Below are 13,558 nucleotides of genomic sequence, written 5' to 3' on the forward strand. Positions count from 1 at the left end.
GTCATCACCATTGATATCCTCATCGGAGGAGACCTTCAGCTCCTGCATCTCCTCCACAGCCAGCTCCTTTCCCCTCTGTAGCACTAGATTGTAAAGGGCGCAGCAGGCGACGACGATGCATGACACCCTCTGTGGACTATATTGCAGGACCAGGTGCCGGAAACTCATTTTCAGCATCCCGATGATTTGCTCCACCAAGTTGCAAGTTGCAGCATGAGCCTCGGTATACCTTCACTCCGCTGCAGTCTGAGGCCACCACAGGGGAGTCATCAGCCATACCCTCTGCCAGTAGCCCTTGTCCCAGAAGAGCCATCCCTGCAGCCTGTGTAGACCCTGGAAGATGTCAGGGATCTGTGACCGACTGGTAAGGTAGAAGTCATGTACCTCCCGAGAAACCATGCACAGACCTGCAGGATGCGTTTGTGGTGGTTGCATACCAGCTGCACATTCAGCGAATGGAATCCCTTTCAATTGACATAGTTGACCACCGGTTGCAATGGAGATCTGAGTGCCACATGAGTGCAGTTGATGACACCCTGCACCTTGAGAAACCTGAGATCTGGGAAAAGCCAATTGCTCTTGCATCCTGGCTCTCCTGGTCCTAGGTGAAATGCACAAAGCTGTGTGCCCTCACGAAGATGGCACCCACAACCTCATGGATGCATTTGTGGATGGAGACTTGTGATATCCCACAGAGGTCACCCGTGGAGCCCTGAAAGGAGCCACTGGCATAGAAGTTGAGCACCACTGTCACTTTCACAACCACTGGCAGTGGATGCCCTCCATGGCCACATGGCACCAAATTCTGCAGTAGCTAGCAGATGTGACTGACCAGTTCTAAAGGCATGTGCAGTCTTCAGCGACACTGGTTCTCAGTCATCTGAAGGAACAAAAGTTGGTGTCTATAGACCCTGTGTGTCACTAGGCAATGAAGAGCGACGGCTAGCTGTGGCTCTTCAGCAGCATGTTTGGGAGCCCCAGCCGCCCCTTCTTCCATAGGGTGCTGCTCTCCACTCTGCACAGCCAGGCTCCTCAGTCGCTCTCTCCTCAGCCATGTTCGTTCTCTGTCCACCACGAAGCATGCAGCTAGTTCACCAGGTTTCCTGATCCTGATGTACTCCTCCTGAAAGATGAAAGAGAGAGATACGTGCATTAGCATGGGTATACTAAGAACCTGTCTTGCTTGAGTCTGAATGCCCCCTAACATATCCCGAAGGGTGCTGGCCATCACTTGGATGGCCAAAGTTTAGTGCGCTGCATGGCTGCCCGAAACCCCACCTTCCTCCGCCTCACTCCACCTGGCTGATTCGTGGCAGCTTTGTCCATTGGACTTCATGCTATGCTCTCAGCTCAGGTGCAGGCATTCTCCCAACCCTAAAACTGCACTGTTAGCTTGAACCATGGGGGAGACAGGTCCAAACCAGATTGATGACATTACAATGGGCTGTCTGCACCTTTAGCAGTGACTGCTCCTCAGCTAGCTTTAGCAAGGAGATTGTTCAACATGCCCAGTCTTCCAACAGTTTTGCAGTCCTTTAAAATGCCCATTAGTTTGCAGTCTGTGCCCAAGGGTTGAAAAGTCCTGGAGCACTTGGTGACACTTCGATTCCTCTGTGTTGCTTGAGTGGGTACTTAAGCTAGAGGCCAGACTCCAATCATATCAATGTGGCTGCACCTGAACTGTCTCAGCTGCAGAGGAATGGTCACTTTATACAAGGTGTACCTAATACGTGGCTTCTTCCCTTGCCCAACACCCCCCACCCGACATGTGTTTGTGCACTACCTTCAACTGCAGGGCAGCCTTTGCCCTGCCCCTCCCACCAAAGTTGCCTCAACCACAGGGCAGGCTTTGCCCCCCCCATCCCCCAAAGTTGCCTTAACCACAGGGCAGCCTTTGACCCATGCAACACACCTCAAATTTGAAGTCCAACAAGCATCCCTCGCAAGCACTCTGCAACATTACTGTGCAGTCACCTCCAAGTTCCCCCAAAAGTGCAGTCCACCAAGTGCATGCCTTTTATATGCTGTTGCGAAATAATCCAGTGGTGGGGGGCTGAGTCCAGCGGGCTAGCCTGTTGTATTATAATAAGGTTCCTGATGTCCGATGGCAGGAAAAGCAGTCCACCATCGATGAACTGAGTGGACAATTGCAAGCTGGTTTAACAACATTGTGATGCCTATTTTTGGCCTTCTCGCCATATTGTCTGCTCACACTACCGAACCCGCCCGACATCAGCGGACATGGAAAATTCCACCCAATGTCTCAGACAGCACTATCATCTGCCCCACTGGCGGAATGGACCCAGCAAAGATGGTGACACAGAAGCATACAGTTGGGAGGGAGTTGACATGTGAGTCCTCAACATTGACTCTGGACCCCATGAAGTCTTGTGGCATCAGATCAAATATGGGCAAGGAAACACCCTCCTGGTTACTACCTACTACCGCCCCATCCACCTCCAATCCCTCCTCAGCTGATGAATCAGTGCTCTTCCATGTTGAATACCAGTTGGAAGAAGCACTTGAGAGTGGAAAGGGCAGAGAATGTACTATGGATGGCGGACATTAATATCCATCAGCATCAGTTGCACAGTAGCATCACTACTGACTGAACTGGCCAAGTCCTGACGGACATAGCTGCTAGTCTGGGTCTGCACCAGGTGGAGAGGGAAACAAGAAGAAGGAAAAATCTACTTGACCCTGCCCTCACCAATCTACCTGTCGTAGATGCATCTGTCCATGAAAATATTGGTAGGAGTGACAACCACACAGTCCTTCACATTCAAGATATCTACCATTGAGTTATGTGGCACTACCACTGTGCTAAATGGGATAGATTTTGAATAGATCTAGCAACTCAAAACTGGACATTCATGAGGTGCTGTGGGCCATCAGTAGCAGCAGCATTATATCCACCCACGATCTGTAACCTCATGGCCCAGCCTATCCCCCGTTCTAACCATTACCATCAAGCCAGGGGATTAATCCTTTCTCAATGAAAAATGCTGGAGGGCAATGCAGGAGTAGCACCAGGCATACTTAAACGAGGTATCAACCTGGTGAAGCTACAATACAGGACTAAACAGCCGGTGTAGCATGTGATAGACGGAGCTAAGAAATCTCACAACTGGCATATCAGTTCTAGGTTTTGCAGTCCTGTCACATCAGTTGTGTATAGTGGTAGACAATTAAACAACTAATCAGAGAAAGAGATTCCACAAATATTGCCATCCTCAATGATGGGGAAGCCCCGCACATGAGTGTAAAAGATAGGTTTGAAACATTTGCAACCATCTTCAGCCAGAAGTGCCGAGTTGATGATCCATCGCAGCCCTCCTGAGGGCTCCAGCATCATAGATGCCAGTCTTCAGTCACTCTATTCACTCAATGTGATACCAAGAAATGGCTGAATGTATTGGATACTGCAAAGGCTATGGGCCCTGACAACATTCTGGCAGTACTGAAGACTTGTGCTCCAGAACTAGCTGTGCCCCTAGCCAAGCTGTTCCAGTACAGCTACAACACTGGAATCTATCCGGCAATGTGGAAAATTGCTCCTGTGTGTCCTGTACACAAAAGCAGGGCAAATCCAATGCAGCCAATTACCACCCCATCAGTCTACTCTCAATCATCAGCAAAGTGATTGAAGATGCCGTCAACTTTGTTATCAAGTGGCATTAATATAGCAATAAGAATACTATAGTTACAAGGGCAGGTCAAAGGCTGGGAATTCTGCAGACAGTAACCCATCTCCTGAGGCCCCAAAGCCTGCCTGTCTTCTACAAGTCAGAAGTGTGATAAAATACTCTGCATTTATCTTGATGAGTGCAGAATCTCCATACCGTCCAGGGCAAAGCAGTCCGCTTGATTCGCACCCCATCCACCATCTTAAATATTCACTTCCTCCACCGCCAGCACACAGTGGCAGCAGTGTGTGTCATCCACAAGATGCACTGCAGCAACTCACCAAAACCCATTCAGCAGCAACTTCTAAACTTGCAACCTCTACAATCTAGAAGGACAAGGGCTGCCAGATGTATGTGAACAGCACCACCTGCAAGTTCCTCTCCAAGCCACATACCATCCTGACTTGAAACTGTATTGGTATCGCTTTACTGTGGCTGGATCTAAATCTTGGAACTCCCTCCCTAACAGCACTGTGGGTGTACCTACACTGTATGGACTGCAACGGTTCAAGAAGGTGGCTCACCACTACCATTCCAAGGGCAATTAGGAATGAGCACCAAATGCTGGTCTAGGCAGAAATGCTCACACCCTTTGAAAGAATAAATTTTAAAACAGTCAGGAGAGATTGCTGGATAAGAGTGAAGTGAGATGAGAGAAGGAGGATCCATTATGCAGATAGCCTCACTTTTGAACCACAGATGGCCACAGTCAAAGTGATGCCCCTTCTCATGATGGCTGGCACCCTTCCCTCAATGGGTGTTAAAACATATAGGAACACTCATCCGCCTCCAGTCCCCTTTCCTGCAGCCTCCTGTTATGTGCCACCTTCTCCTGCAGAAAAGAGGGAAGGATGTTAATCAGTATCCAGCAATATGTTTGTGGCCATCATGGATGAATAGCTGCCCTTGTATGCAAGCTGTGAAATGTGCATGTGAAGGTGAGGTAAAGCATTTGAATGTTAAGTTTGAGTACTGATTGATAGAGATTGTCTGTAGGTTAAGGGATGTTGTAAATTAATCAGTCCATGTGCTGCATGGTGCAGTTCGTAGGACTTAGCAGTTATGGGTTGAACTCACACATTTTGATAACTCATGTTAATTAAGTCATTTGTCACAGATGCTTTCAAAGGTGTTTCCCCAAAGTCACCGAGGAACAATGCATTTCTGTGTGTGTCTGTGTGTGTGTGTGTGTGTGTGTGCGTATGTGTATTTTTTTGCTTGTGGATTGAGAAATTCAATTCAACATAATCTAGCAGCAAAGCCCTTTCACTGAAAAAAAGAAAAAGCCAGTTTATTTCACTCTATGGCCCTGAAACAACACTCTGGCCTGGTAGTTTTTGACATTGAAATGTTCTGTTGTCTAAAGTGAATGTTTTGAGGTTGTGGGATTGTCTCTGCAGCTGTAAGGGCTTCCACAATTGACTTTCCAGAGGTTGCTTTTACAAGTAACTTAGTTGATGGAATCAGGTTTGCAGGGAGGAGACAAGGTTCCTTGCTTCTCTGTTTCTCCAGGTGCGGCATATTCAAACTGCGCAGTGATTTACAGCAGACCATTAGTTGTTTTTGGATGCTTTGCCCTTTCTCCCTGGGTGAAGTTCTTGTCTCTTTTCTGAATATGTTTCTCTATAGTTAACTGTGCACCTACCTTTTGTAGGCCACTGTCTCAACAATGCTGAATCATATTCCAAATAAGGAAACTAGTTAGCCCAGTCCTGGGACCTATCATAGCTATTGTCTGTTTGAGGACCCATTGAATTCCAAATATCTTTTGTGAATCCTCTTGAGGTAAATATACCCTGGTCCAGATCTTGGTGATAAGGGTTAAATCCGCAGAAGTCATATGACCATCAGAATCCATTTTGCTTTAGTTCTTTTTAAATTAGTTAAAGGTTTTTAAAGGTAACTTTAAAATACAGTTTCTTTCAAAATTCATAATACAGAAATAAAACCACTGTCATGACATATGAAACTTCTTATTACATTACATCTCTGTCCTTGGGATTATATTCTTTTCATTAACCGCAAGTGCTTCTTTTTCTCTCTGCATTCTGAGTGCACGTCTGGAGGATATCCTGCAGTCTATGTACACAGGATGAGGTTCTTTCTCATTACATATCAAACCAAAGTTCCAAGTGCATTATCGGAAAACATTGATGCATGCTCTCTCAGGTGCAGGGCATGCCACCTGTTCAAATAATCTCAAAATTAATTTTGCCAATTTCTGAATCTCAGGCCTGAATTTTTGCACAGATGAAAAGGCTCTCCATCTCTGCGAAAATAACTGCAGAGGCACGGATCTGAAGTCCTGCCCTCAAACATGGGCCCCTCCATTTTTGCAGGGGAGGTGGGCAGGTCCCACCTTACACATCCATGGTTCAAGGAGACAACATGTTAAAGTGCAGTTGCCTCCAGTCTGATCTGATTTTGGTTAGTGAGATGTCCAAAACATGACTTGTGCACTTTAGACCTGATAGGAGAAAGTCTGAGGTTAGCAGAGTCATCTGGAGAGGTATGTTACCCTTTTGGAGAAGGAGGGCACCCCTTTGGATATTGTACTGGTAGACCTCTGGGAGAGGTAGGATGTTCTTTGGGAATGTTAAAATTAGACATGAATGTGTATAAAAAGTAGATAAACTCATTGCAACTGTCAAGAGAGCTGTCAAGAGAAATGTCGAGAGAACTGTCAAGAGAACCATCAAGAAAACTGTCAAGCTGTCAAAGGATTTAAATATCCTTCCCTTCAAATATTTGGGAAGAAAACTATCTGCATTGTTAAAAAAAGATCAGTCCTTGCTATTTCACTCTGTCTGTTGACATAAGCCTGAGAGATACCATAATAGGATTAGTGCTGCATACTGATTTCACAAGCTATCATTATCACAGTGGAGCGCCTCTCAGTTTACATTTTGCTTGACAGTATCACAGAATGTTATTGCACAGAAGGAGTCCATTCGGCCCATTGTGTCTGCACCAGCACTCCAAATGAGCATTATGACATAGTGCCATTCTCCTGCCTTTTCTCTATATCGTTGCACATTGCTTCTAATCAAATAATCATATAACGCCCTCTTGAATACCTCAATTGAGCCTGCCTCCATCACCTTTCCAGGCAATGCATTCCAGACTCAAACCACTTACTATGTGAAAAAGTTTTTTCTCAAATCACATGTGCTCCTTTTGCAAATCACTTTAGATCTATGCCCTTTCATGCTCGATCCTTTTACGAGCAGGAACAGCTTCTCCCTTTCTACTCTGTCCAGCTCCCTCTTGATTTTGAACAGCTCTATCAAACCTCCTCTTAGCCTTCGCCTCTGCAAAGAGAACAGCCCCAGCCTCTCCAATCTATCTTCATATCTGAAGTTTCTCATCCCTAGGACCATTCTTCTAAACCTCTTCTGCACTCTCCCAATTGTATTCACATTCTTCCTATACTGTGGCACCCAGAACTGTGCACAATACTTGAGCTGAGGTCTAACTAGTGTCTTATATAAACTCAGCATAATCTTCCTGCTCTTGTACTCTATGCCCCTATTAATAAAGTCAAGGATGCTGTATGCTTTACTAACTGCTCTCTCTACCTGTCCTTCCATCTTCAATGACCCATGCACATAAACACCCAGGTCCCTTTGCACCTACGCCCCCTTAAGAATTGTACCCCTTATTTTATATTGTCTCTGCACATTCTTCCTACCAAAATGCATTACCTCACACTTCTCCGTATTGAACTTCACCTGCCATCTATCTGCCCACTCCACCAACTTGTCTATGTCCTTTTGAAAATGTATACTGTCCTCCTCACAGTTTACAATACTTTCAAGTTCTATATCACAGAATCACAGTGCAGAAGAGGCCCTTCGGCCCATCGAGTCTGCACCAACGTGTGCGAAACGTCTGACCTACCTACCTAATCCCATTTACCAGCACTTGGCCCATAGCATATGTATCAGCACATGACAAGTGTATCATCTGCAAACTTTGAAATTGTCCCCTACATACCAAGATCTAGATCATTAATATATATCAGGAAAAGCAAGGGCCCCAGTACCGACTCCTTGGGAACTTGACCACAAAACTTCCTCCAGCCTGAAAATATCCATTGACCATTACCCTCTGTTTCCTATTATTCAGCTAATTTTGTATCCACATTGCCACTGTCCCTTTTATTCCTTGAGCTATAACATTTCTCACAAATCTGTTGTGTGGTATTGTATCAAATTCCTTTTGAAAGTCCACGTACACCACATCAACAGTATTACCCTCATCAAATTTTTTCTGTTACCTCTTCAAAAAACTCCAGCAAGTTGGTTAAGCACAATTTCCCCTTTAGAAATCCATGCTGGCTCTCCCTTATCAATCCATATTTTCCCATGTGACTCTTAATTCTATCTTGAATAATTGTTTCAAGAAGCTTCACCACCACTGAAGTTAAACTGACCTCTCTGTAATTTCTGGGCTTATTCATACAACCTTTTTTGAACAAGGGCATAATGTTTGCAATTCCCCAGTCCTCTGGCACCTACCCTGAATCTAGAGAAGACTGAACGATTATGGCTAATGCCCCTGCAATTTCCTCTCTTACTTCCTTCAATATTCTTAGATGCATCTCACCCGGTCCCAGTGCCTTGTCAACTTTAAGTACTGATAGTTTATCCAACACTTCCTCTTTATCAAATTTGAACCCTTCTAGTGACAGAGTTTCCTCCTCTGTCGCTGTGGCCTCAGTAGCATCTGCTTCTTTGGTATACAAAGTATTCATTTAACACCTCAGCTATGCCCTCTGCCTCCATGTGTAAATCCCCTTTTGGTCCCTAATCGATCCTATTCCTCCTTTTACCACCCTCTTACTATTTGTCTGTTGATAGAAGGCTTTGGGATTCCCCTTTATGTTGGCTGCCGGTCTTTTCTCATAATCTCTCTTTGCTTCCCTTATTTGCTTTATCAGCTCCCCTCTGAACATTCTGTATTCCGCTTGGTTCTCAATTTTATTTTCTACATGATACTTTTCATAAGCACACTGTTTCTTCTTTATCTTAACTTCTATCTTCTTTATCATCCAAGGAGCTCTGGATTTGCTTGACCCACCTTTCCCTTTTGAGGGAATATACCTTGACTGTGCCCAAACCATTTCTTCTTTGAAAGTAGTTACATTGTTCAGCCTTTCCTGCCATCATTTGGTTCCAGTCTATCCAGCCCAGGTCAGTTCTTTGCCAATTGGTCTCACTCCCTCAGTTAATTAATCTTACCCTGGATTGCATGTTGTCCTTTTCTACCGTCATCCTAAACCTTGTAATACAATGATCAGTGTCTCCTAAATATTCCCCCACTGATACTTGATCTACTTGGATCACGTCATTTCCAAGAATCAGGTCCAACAGTACATCCTTTCTAGTTGGACTGGACATAGGCTGCTGGAGAAAATTCTCCTGAACACAATCTAGGAGCTCTTGCCCCTCTCCGCCCTTTACTCTACCACTGTCCCAGTCAACATTCGGGTAATTAAAGTCCCCCATTATAACTACTCTATAATGTCTGCATCTCTCTGTAATTTCCCTGCAGATTTGTTTCTCTACATCTTTCCTAATAGTTGGTGTTCTATAGACTACATTGAGCAATGTAATTGCACTCTTTTTGTTCCTTACCTCTAGCCAAATCGATTCTGTCCTTGAACCCTCTGGGACATCCTCTTTCTCCAGCACTGCAATGTTCTCCTTAATCAATACCGCCACTCCTCCTCCTTTTCCTTTTTTCCTATCTTTTCTGAACGCCTTATACCCAGGAATATTTAACACCCAGTCCTACCCTTCCTTGAGTCAGGTCTCTGTTATTGCCACAGAATCATATTTCCACATAGCAATCTGCAGTTGTAACTCCCCAATCTTATTTACTATACTCCTTGCATTCACATACATGCACAGTAACCCTGATTTATATTTCATGACTTTCTCCCTTACTCTGACTCCACATATTAACTTACTATTCTCTATAAGAGCGCTATCTGTCTCTCTCAGTATTTTGTGCACTCTGGTATTCCTCTCTGATGTTCTCTTCTGGTTCCCACGCCTCTGCTGTGTTAGTTTTAAGCCCTCCCAAGAGCACTAGCAAAATGCCCTGCAAGGAATTCATTCCTGGCTCTGTTCAGGTGCAACCCATCCATCTTGTCCAGGTGCCAATTTCCCCAGAGCCAGCCACAGTGTCCCAGGAATCTGAAGCCTGCCCTCCTGCACCATCTTTCCAGCCAAGCATTCATCTGCCTTATCTTCCTACTTCTGTACTCACTTGCACGTGGCACTGGGGGTAACCTAGAGATTACTACACTTGAGGTGCTGCTTGCTAATTGTTGACCTAGCTCCCTAAATTCTGATCGCAGGACCACATCCCTCTTCCTACCTAAGTCATTGGTACCAATGTGGATTGTCACAAAAGTATAATAATTCTCATAATGTTACCGTGATTTATTGTAAAAAATAGATTAATAGTGGGGTTTGGATAGTCTTTTTGTGTGTGTGTGTGTGTGTGTGTGTCTGAAGTTTTAGAATGTGAGATGAGGAGAATTTGCATTTTTAGATACATCAGGGTACTTTGAATTTCAAAGAAATGGTAGGACGTTACACCTAACCAGAGAAGCTTGGCCAAACAGTGTGTTTTACCAAAGCTGCTGACAATATTAGCATCATGCAATGATTTATATTATGAGAAAAGCAAAGTTCCAAAGATATATGGGAACAATGGAATTTGCAATAAAAGGGAGAAACATGTATAAAGGAGATCGAGGTTATGTGTTAGAGAAGGCATTGTAAAATCTTTCAGAATTGTGAACAGCCTGCAGTATTTGTGCATTATGCTGCTGTCTTTAGAAACCGAAGCTGAGAAAACCTACTTTGAATTCTATTGTCCAGGCTATTGTGTTGACTTGCCTGGATCTTTTTAAATCTATAATGACAGGGGATTCATTGGTTAGGGGAACAGACAGGTGTTTATGTGGTGCAGATGTGACTCCAGGATGGTATATTGCCTCCCTGGTGCCAGGGTTGAGGATGTCACTGAGTGGCTGTAAGTCATTCTTCTGGGGGAGGGTGATCAGCCAGAGGTCGTGGTCCTGTTATGATGTTGCAGATGATGTGTGCCAGGCACATCAAATCCACAAGGGAAACTTGGTCATGCTGTCACAACGATTTTGCAATTTCTACCTTATTTCGAGATGCATGCCCTGAATTCAGAAGTAGAAGCTCACCAAGACTTAGAGATTTTTTAGAAAACTAAATTAAACCTTTCTTAACAAATGAAAATGTTTCAAGCACATACTTTGGTCTTCAGATTATTGCTACAGTAACTCCTAAAACCCCTAATTAATCTGGCTCCCAGTTACACCCCTATTGGTTGGGATAGGGACTATAAAGAGCCATGGGTGGTGGGTGGGGGCACAGGTAAGCATGGGTTGGCATGGATGGGGCATGGGGAGTGTGTGAGAGGGATGAGGGCTGAGGGCTGTTTTATTAATTTTTTTATATCTTCAAAGAAGTGCTGGAGCACCGAGGCTGGCCTTTTGTCCGGACCGTCCTCGCACCTGGCAGCCTTCAAACTCTTTCAGGGGCTCAGGGCCACCCACCATGACTCCCATTTCCACCCACCCATCCAGAATAAAAACCAGAACTTCAGGGGTACTTTTTCCAAGTTGGGATTGCGAAGCTGAGAATTGTCCCGACTCTGCAGTCCCGACATAGGAGCGAAAATTCAAGACTCAATGTTCCATTGGTGCCTGGAATTCAGAGCATAAGATAAGGGAAATTAGGCTTGTTCTTCATAATTTATTTTAATCATCCTGTAATATTAAATCATACAGTAATATCACATCATTGATTTGTTTTCTGTAAGTGCAATATTACTTAATTTGTTAATTTTGGGTATCTAAGCATCAAGTTTTTCCCATTTTAAACTGATAAGAAAAAGTCGTTTTGAACATGCTGTTTTGGAAAAATGCTGTAGAGTATTGTACATTGTTTCTTAATTTACTTAAACTCATTTGTGAATCTTAACCCTTTATGTACTTGTTGAGTGCACTGAGCTTTGGGGTCAAATTGTTGTCCAAACCTTGAAATTTACTATAATAGAATCTTACAATCATGGATTTTAATGGTTGTTTGCCAGGAAGAAGCCTAATGTACCATTCTATGGCTAGTGGAAGAGTTACCTGTTTTTCAATCCAAGTGTGGAGCAAAATATTCCATTGTTTTGTATTGTTGATGAGCTCCTTGTCAGTAATATTGTTAGTATCTAAATGCATGACCTGACTCAGCTACAGTTGAACACGTCAAGACTGATTTTCTAGGATTGGAAAGTTTAAATTCAGGGCATCAGTATTCAATCATTCCGCTAACATTATGGAATGGATTTTCTAAATATTTGAAGCTGGAAGGTTATTTGAGACTCACAATTTTGTTGTAAATTGTGTTCTGTCATTTTTCCATACCAGCCTTCACTTTAAATGGCAGATCTGTGAGGTCACAAGGGGCTAATGTTATTTCCTAGTAAGAAATAGAGATGAAATCCCTTAATTTTTCAGCCACCTTACAGTCTCATACTTTAGCCACTTGTGGCAAATCATTCATGAGAGTTTTAGCCTGTTGTAAGAGAAATCATAAGTTCATTTTTGTGTTCTATATACTGAAGTGCATACAGCAGGAATGTCTTTTTGTGGAACTCCATGGTGATCCCAAATCTGTCTCAGTGAGTCAAATTGCTCAATTAAAGATCATCAAGTGAGATTAACACAGCAGAAAATGAGTGAAGATCTTTAATGCCAGATTGCCACTCAACTTTCCAAGATTGCCATCCAACTTTCCAGTCAAGATTGGAACCAGTAACCAGAAGAATGCAGTACTCAACCACTGCTTCTTGATTTATCTTGATCAATCTATCATATCTCTTCTTCTCATAGAATCACAGAATAGTTACAGTGCAGGAGGTGGTAATCCAGACAACCCTGTCTCTGTTGACCATCTGAAGGAGCAATTTACCTAATACCACTCTCCTGCCTTTTCCCCACATCCCTGCACATTTTTCCTTTTCAGAAAATGATATTATTCTTTTTTGAATGCCTCATTTGAACCTGACTCCATCACACACTCAGGCAGTGCATTCCAGATCCTAACCACTTGCTGCATAAAAACGTTTTTCCTCATGTTGCCATTGCTTCTTCTGACAAATACCTTAAAACTGTGCCCTCTATTTCTTGATCCTTCCACCAATGGGAACAGTTTTTCCTATCTACTCTGTCCAGACCCCTCATGATTGTGAATAACTCCATTAAATCATCTCTCAACCTTCTCTCCACCAAGGGGAACAGCCCCAACTTCTCCAATCCATCTACATAACTGAAGTTCCTCATCCCGGGAACCATTCTCATGAATCTTTCCTCTCTAATGCCTTCACATCTTTCCTAAATTATGGTGCCTAGAACTGGATGCAATGCTCCATTTGAGGCCAAATCAGTGTTTATACAGGTTTAACATAGCCTCCTTTCTTTTGTACTCTACCCCTATTAATAAAGTCCAGGATGCCGTATGTTTTACTAACTGATCTCTCAACCTATCCTGCCATCTTCAATGATTTGTGCAAATATACACCCAGGGCACTCTGCTCCTGCACACCATTCAGAATTGTACCCTTTATTTTATATTGTCTCTCTGGGGTCTTCCTGCCATAATGAATCACTTCATACTTCTCTGCGTTAAGTTTCACCTGCCACTTGTCCACTCATTCCACCAACTTGTCTGTGTCCTTTTGAAGTTCTACACTGTCCTCCTCACAGTTCACATTACTTCCAAATTTCATGTTGTCCACAAATTTTGAATTTGTGCCCTGTGCACCAAGGT

The sequence above is a fragment of the Carcharodon carcharias genome, chromosome 2 (assembly GCF_017639515.1).
Source record: "Carcharodon carcharias isolate sCarCar2 chromosome 2, sCarCar2.pri, whole genome shotgun sequence".
Lineage (NCBI taxonomy): Eukaryota > Metazoa > Chordata > Chondrichthyes > Lamniformes > Lamnidae > Carcharodon > Carcharodon carcharias.